Genomic DNA, 8665 nt, shown 5'->3' with positions numbered 1-8665 from the left:
CTGTAGTACAGAAAGATAGCTGCTGACTATGACAAAGCCAAATAATTCCATTAACTTATTTGAACTGGTGTAGTAGAGATCAAAGTAGATGAGTTAATGCTTTCCCTGGCTTTGATCCAGGTAAGGTAAGATCTTAAAGGTGCTTCACTCATTCAGTGTAATAAATTACTGACAGACTAGCTTATCTAGAAGCTACGCAAGAAGATATCATAGGAGCACAATCACTAAAACTAATGACACAGAGAAACGTAAACAGGTTAATCTCAAAACCTTCAGTCATCAGGAAGTTACACACCTGTAGTCATCTGAACAGTCAGTGACTGAGGTCACAGCAACGCAGAGTTGAGAATAATGGAAGGTTTAATGGTTGCAAGGGTTTAAGAATCATGCCATGGTATAAGCAAAGACTGTTGATATAATTCTGCAGGCAGTTAGACCTAGATGTTGAAAGAAAGTGTATGGTGATGAGGAAATCTCAGTCTAACCCTGAATTTCTGACTTCCTTCACAAGTATTAGTTTCTCTGCAGTGAGCTTTATTACAGCTATCAGAGTGTATAGACTGAAGTTGTTTTAGAAAAAAATAACCTTGATAGATGGCTAAACAGGGCATATAGGGTATCTGTATTTGACAGTATATGAAATAGCAAGGCAAATACAAGTCAACTACATGGATTAACAACCGAAGAGAATCTGTATATACAATAGTTTCTGCAACACAGTTATGAGGGATCACTGAAGTATTTCAATCATATAACCTGTACACAAAAAAAAATAGCAAAATACATGTAAATTTCATGCAGTCTGAATAGATATGTTTTTCGTCTCCCTCAACATATAGCTGTATGTAGTAACAGTAACACTGGTGCTGAATTAGGTTGTCCCAGGCTCACTACACAGCCAATTGGCACACTCAGAGGGCACCTTGATGACACTTTGTGCTGTGGGACAGGAGGATGTGCTGGCTGACATAGTACAACATGGAATTATATCATGTCAGATCCAGTGGGAGTAAAATAAACAGCCTTCTTTCCTAAGTAGGCATTACCAGATAATTATTCATGATGAAGATAAAGGGCAAGTGGCACAGCACTAATTTCTGCCCATGGTCAAGCTTTCCTGTCCTGAAAATAATTATCATTGCTCTACAGCTACATGGGAAATGCTTATTTAATTCATCTAAGATCAGTAACTCATCACAATCAATAAGCTTTTTCCACAAGTGAAACAGATAAATGTGACTGTAGGCCTGCAGCCAATTTTACTGTTATCATTAATTTTTTGACATGTTTCAAGTCAGTTTCACAGAGAGGAAAAAAAAAGTTACCAGACCTTTCTATCCCATGTAGCTGTGCCACTGTACTAACCATAGAAGCTTCCCTATCCCTCCTATATGCAAGGAAATGGTCCTGTGGATTAGGATCTAAGACATTCAGTTACTTTGATGCTGTGGATTAGGATCTCAGATTTTCAATTACTCTGATGGCAAGACTGGAGGAAAGCAAGTAGTGAAGTGTTGTGTATTCTCAAGTGCCATGTTTCTGCAAATCACAAAATGAATTAGGAATGCCGGGTCTAAATGACAAAACGCATAAATGCTAGCTACATCTCCATCCATTACTGAAGAGAACTAACTTCCACTGCTAGAGAAGGTAGTTCTCAATTTTCCAGTTACTATTTCAACAAATTGATGAGGAGGCAGCAGAACACAAAACAGAGAATAAGTATTTGGAATACAGTTCCCCAAAGAAACCTGTAATTTTTTGTTAAATCATAGAAGCAGTATCCACCAGGCTGGCAGCAAATATGTAGCTGTTGGTAAACAGTGACAAAGGAGCTTATTTCTACTATACATCCACTTTCATAACAGTCATACTACAAATAGCATGAGACAAAAATTATTTTTGTCTGAAAGTTTATTTTGAGATTACATTTATTTGATATATGTGTATTGACTTCAAGATAATCCTGGAAGGGAAGGCAACTGCTGAATACAAATAAAATAATGTGCACTTCATACACAGAAGACTCAAAGCATATCATCCTGGAAATCAGTTGCCAGCCACTTCAGAAAGTGTTTCCCCTAAAAGTGAGCTCTAAAAAGCTTTAAGCAGTCCAGGTGTGATCTAAGCTGGCAGGACTTTCAGCTCATACTGGCTAAAAATCTAGTGCAAGGAATTTACCAAAATACCCATTCTCAAACACATTGAAAGCCTGTTCATATTTCATGTGCATAGGTACAGTACCTGTAAGGACAAACTGTTTTACCATCCCTCTTTGAAATTTTTACACAAGCAATTTAAAGAAAAATATTTCTGCACAAACAGACATCTATTAATCACTGGGTCAACCTCTCAGCTGATGCAGAGTAGAAAGCCACCAAACAAGTCAGCTGCAGACACTGCTCATATGACAAAAGGTGAAACAAGTGACAATTTTAAATACCAGAATTATACTTGACATTTCTAAATCATAACAGGAGGTTCTTTTTTTTCCCCCCTCTAAATTCACAAGAGCATACTTTCAACAAAGAAGCAGCATATATTGTTCAGGAGATAAAGTGAATCACAGAGTTCCCACAAACTGACTAGCTGTTCGTTCCTCCAAGTACAGACTCTGATGCTGATCCAGACAGGAAGAGACCAGGACTGACTGACTTTGACAAATGTAAGCTATTCAACATATGCTGGCAGGAAATGTTTACATCAGTCAACCGCACTTCTGCCAGGACTGCTAAACATCTTGTCAGCCTACACCATGAATGTAGTTAACACAAAGTAAAATAGAATGCAGGGGAACAAATTTGAATAGATTGCTCTAATTGGAGCTAACAGTATTTTTCAAAACCTAGGCACCAAATGCTACGGCAGATCAGGTTCCCTTGAGACTCAGTCCTTCTCTGTACCACCATCCCCTCTGAGTCAGTAATGTGGATACCAGCCTCTAAACAAATCTTTCTAAATAAAAGTGACCTAAACTCTACCGCCTTTAAAATATTAAATCAGCTACATTAGCCTATTAGCCTCATACAGCAGGACAGAAGGCCTCACCACAGATCTTGTCTAGTCTGCAGACATTATTATGCTTTGAGGATGCTTCTATTGTCCAGAGGCAAATATGCTACATTAACTGGGAGCACAACCCCCTCTCTGCCAAGGACACTCCACCTGAGGGGTACAAATCTATCCCCTCTGCTGCTTCACCTAGTACTTTATACTCAAGTCCCCTCTTCCTAACCTTATTATACAAAAAGGTGATATTGAAAAAACCCACTGCAGCACTAAGAACAGGAAGACCCTGACCAAATTAGATTCTAGATGTATGGAGCCATACCCCTTCTAACAGAGAAGGATGTAAAAAGCTGACATACCATTTCAGGATCAGGTCTCTGCCATCATCAGCAAGTGACCTAAGGCCTCTGTCCCACACAATTGAATGAACCCACTACAGGTGCTATCTTTAAATAGGAATTACTTAAGGTTAATGGCTGGTTGTATCTGCTGACAGCATTTTTTAAAAAAAAAAACACACATAATGCACAGTAAGCAGTGTTCAGAGGAAGATAAAAATAGCTCTGTATCAAATAGGTTGGTTCTTTATTTGCCTCCAAGGGCAAATGAACATGCTGGTCTTGCATGTAAGCAAATCACTTTCTTTTATAAAAATGTTTCATCAATTCTCTTGCAGATAAACATCTGCCAATATCAGCATTCATAGCAAAACATATACAAGAAATCCTCCTTAGCCAGAAGGTATAATATTACCATTTTTCAATTAAAGGTCTGCCTGAAATAATATAATACTTTTTTATGACAGTGGACAGAAATGACCATTTGCCAAGACTCCAAAAGAACGTAAAGACTGTGACATCCAGCTGTTCTGTATTTGATGAAGCTATTTTATGTGACAAGGCTATATCACAGTGTGATATCTCCTCATGACATGAGTAAGGGAAGTGACCAGAGCTCTGGCCAGTTATAAGACAGAACATTTAGTGAACATAGCAAGCAAGCACAGTCCTGTAGCCACTGTCTCTTAGGAAAGAGGGATCAGACTAAGGATCTAGAGGTGTTTCCGGGACTTAAGATAAAAAAAATGGTGAGAATCTGACCAGAAATTAGACTTTTCCAACCCCAAGCAGACAAGGACAGTCAGTCTCTGGAGCTTCCAAGGAAAAGGGAAACAGTGCATTGTGCCAAAAATAGCAAGATGTGATCTGCATGACAGATCTGATAAGAACTTACATAGACTACTCGGCCAGTACCACCAGGAGCTGATGAATTAACAGACACAAACCCACATAGTGATAAACCTGAGTTACTACCATTTTCAAATAAGCCTCATATGCCTGCCTTTTCTGCATCCAGGTGTCTTACCTAGCCAGACATTTAGACTGAACTCAAACTTGTAACTGAAGCCTGGGGCTACTGAGGATCAGATCCAGTCTTCAGCAGACAGCTTAAACAGCAAGCTACAAAGGGTTAGGTATGCAACTCAGTATTTGTTCTAAGAGTGGTTAGTTTTCAGGTTTTAGGATTTTGCTAGATTGACAATCTGTCACTCAAAGGCAGTAATTTTTATTAAGGCTAAGTGTAACTACTACCCATGGATCCATGTTCTGGTAATAGCACCTGAAATTACTTTCTGCAACACCCTTGAATTAACTCTGGTTATTTTTTCAAGCTTGCATAGAACACACCACTATGAAAGCAGGTGTTCCTTCTGCATTAGTGTTTCTTAGAAGCTCTTTGGGGGCTACACAGGGAACTTTACAGCATACAGGTACATGACAACAACCTCTGTAAACCTAGAGAAGCCCACAAATAAAGCTCCCCAGAGAGTGCTCAGGTGCCTCACAGGTGGAAAGAAACAGCATGGGATAAGACTACCAAGATGCCTCAAGTAAAAGTGCTAGGAGAACCAAAGCTGCAAATAATAATGGTAAGGGGTAAAAGGGAAGAGGACTAGTTGCATTCTGGCTGCTTTTGCACAGGCTTGGATCAGATACTTACATAGTTTTATGGATAACACTCCCCAGCCCATCACCTGCTCTGAATGCTGACTTAGCACTCCATAAAGCTTTGTATAGTAATTTTGCATTATATCTGATATCTGGGCTAAACCACCTTTGAAAAACGAGGCACACTTGTACTAAAGGAAGGAAATAAAGTTTATTGGTTTTTTTGAAGGTATTAGACAGCATGTTAAGAGACAAGAATAAAAGCAAACTCAGATTTTCAAAGAGTTGTGTGAAGATACCTCAAAGGCCCTTAAAGTATAGCTGCTCCAGATAAAAGGCAACAGTCTTCAAGCATTAATAACCAACTAAAAGATAAACAACAAAGTAAGAAGGAGAGCTATTTTTCATGATAAAATAAGTTTACTAGTGCGGTCGCAGACAGACCTATGCTGGAACATACACTATTCAAAGTATTCAGAAGTGATCTGAAAAATGCTGTGAGAACTAGAGAACAATGGAGACTAAAGTGACATATTAATGTTTTCAGTATAAATTTTTATCTAGCACCTTTCCAGTTCTTATTTCAATATGGGTATAACAGAACTAAGCCAGTACAAGAAAAACAAGAAGGATCAAAGATATGTATCAATTCATGTATAAGGTTAGATTACAGATTAGAAACATGTCACCTGGAGAGAAGATATGAGAATGTTACACTATGAACAGGTTCAACAAGGCGTAGCTAGTATTTCAGAATTTTACTGCATGCCTTTTGCTAGTATCACAGGTTTAAAAATTCAGAAAGCACTTTTTGACACCATAACCTCACTAAAATGTACTGCTGTAAAAGGTTGTGAACAACAAAGGCTTACATCATTTTTTTTCTTTTCCTCTTCCATGACTTTGCCTAAATACCATCTCTGCACATTCAGTTTTGACACACAGATTAAAGGATGCCAGTCTTTTACATTGCTCTTAAATATCTTAGTCTGTATCACCAAAACTGTTCTTACAGTAATGTCCTGTAGTTAACTTTCATAAACTGTCTACAGCTGGAAACCTTCTAGCTCCTACATTAAATCTAGCAGTGAAAACTGAGGTTCACAAACAAGCTTCCTAAGACATCCAAGCTTCACACTAAGGCTATGAGTTTTCATGGGAGGTGGATATGGATGGCTGCCTGCAAAGTCACCTTAGCTCTGGCCTTGGACACCACACAAAATTTTGAAAGGCTTACAGGATAGGTCTACATCTAACCCTTTCTTCTCAGTTTTTCCCCTAATTTCTAGCAAGTTCTTCAGGATCTAACTGCAAACTAGTTCACCAATGGCTTGAAGAGGAGTTCTGGGCAGTTACTATAGAATGGCACACACTAATCCTCACAATCTTATCCAGAAATCTTCTGAGAATGCTATGGTCTTCCAAGATGTACTTGAATGTGCTGCTGCAAATATTAATAAGCTCAAACCAAAACTATTTTCACTACTGTATTCATGGAGCGTGATAGAGAGGCATGATAACTATAACAGGACAAATAGTGCTCTTACCTTTTTCAGTTAAAGAGTTTATGGTATTTCAGCCTAATAGAACACATATGGGATTGATGCAGATGATCCTCTTCTCTCAAGTGCTTTTCTCCAGAAGTGAGGCAGTCCTAGTAGAAAAGTCTCCTCTCTATTTGGTTCTCAAATGTAAAAGCCAGAAGGAAAAAGGTAATTAAGCCACACCCTTGCTAGGTCAACAATATACTACCACCTACCTCTTGAGTAAGAAACATTAAAAGACTGTTATGATTTTTGAATTTTTGCACTACCCAAGTGGTTTGACACAGATCTAGAAACATTTCAGTCCACCTGAAGTGCACCTCTCCTCTTGACTGTTATTGTTCAGGTCACGGTCAATATTTCTTCTTTCTTTCAGCAATAAATCCTCTTGCCTTCATGCAATATAGAGTTTGGTAAAGCATTCACAGTTCAAGATCCTTTTCAGCTCCAAGTATGTTGAGAATATTTTACAAATTCAACTTGCTACCTTCAAAACCCTGCCAGGCAGCCTTTAAGCCAACCCCACCAACAAAGCTGACTCCTGTTAGTAAACACAATTTCTGTAGTGGGTAAGAAGTCACTGGTACAGAACTTGTCATCCTTGTCATTGCCATTTTCCAAGCTGCTTCTCTACAAGTTTTCTCCTTTTTTTTTTTTTTTTCCATATATATACACACACTGCAGTCATACAACCAACTCTGAACAAGCTCCCTCGGGTACTAGTGCAGAACTCCAGGATGGCTGCTTTGCCTCACTTCCAGGGTCCTTCCTGTTACAAGTCCTATACAGTCAGAGAAAGCTGTTCATAGACCTTGTTGCTAAATTACAGCAGCATTAACGTGCCCACTTTAACCTAAGAACATGTGTTATGTTCAAGCTCTTCCTACACAAAACTATTCAGATTAAATCTGAATCAAGACAACACAGGAGGTAAGGACTGCATGCAAGTTGGCCCACATGATTAAGTACAACCATGTCAAATCTCCTTTGGTAACAGTGTTTTCATTGACCAGACTTCGTGAAATGAAAAGTAGCCAGAGTAATCATCATTATTTGTTGCTCATACATGGCAATACAATAAAGAGCTACTGTTTATATTCGAGAAGTCATGGAAGCCCAGCTCACCTCCAAATGTAAACACTGGACCTTAACTGCAGACATCCTTTAAATACCTGCAAACAACAGTTGCCATGATCTTTGCTTCCCAAGTACTTGTCAAATTAAGAGCTGACTAGCACAAAATCTCAAGCAATTCAAGACACTAAGAGCAGTTTCAAAATAGTACCAGAACTACTGATTTAGGATACACCATGTGCTATCAATGCTTCAGTGCAGTTAGCTTAGCTCAGATGCTACTAGCAAAGCACCCTCTTCAAGCTTACCTGAGTCCGTATCATTTCCTCCAGTACGTAAGGGGTTAGGAAGGCACAGGAAAACAGACTTTCACTGTAAAGGTGCTACCCCAAAGCATATACTTAACATCAGGATAAGGAGCATTTGACAGGCTCTGCTGGCCTCAGAAAAGTGAGGATAACATCTCTCTTGCCTATTTTTGCATCCTGTGCACACTTTCCTCAGTACTTTTTCATATCAATGGGAAAGGCTGAAGGAATATTAACATATCAAGGCTCTGATTTTCAGCCTGGCTTTTCCTGGATAAAAAACCAAAATGGTGCATATGGTAAAGTAGAAGCAGCAAGGCTGAATATGCAGCTCTGTCAGGAAAAGTAAAAATCTCCAGCTCGACTCAAGACAGTGCATTTTCCTTTAACTCAAACATGGAGTTTTCACCTACTACATATCAACGTTTATGAATCTTATATATTATTTCTATTAGCTTACCCAAATTTTAGCCCTCTAGCTATTTTTTTTTTTCAGTATGAATGCTGGAAACAACACGAGTTCACACAGACTCCATTAGCCTGTTTTTTAACAGTCTTCATTATTCTAAAAATAGTCTTGCCACAGGTCAACTCTATCAATTTATTAGGATTATCTTCTCATGTCCCATACTCCTTTCCTTTCATTCCTCCAGACTAAGAAATTACACCTTCCTGAGAGTATCTCCCAGGTTCAGAGATTTGTTTAATTCACACATAAGACAAGCAGCTACACAATCCATTTGATATCCTGTGCTAACACAATGTTCTGCTTCAGCTTTCA

Source organism: Patagioenas fasciata, chromosome 9 (genome assembly GCF_037038585.1).
Source record: "Patagioenas fasciata isolate bPatFas1 chromosome 9, bPatFas1.hap1, whole genome shotgun sequence".
NCBI lineage: Eukaryota > Metazoa > Chordata > Aves > Columbiformes > Columbidae > Patagioenas > Patagioenas fasciata.
This window is presented reverse-complemented; position numbering follows the sequence as displayed.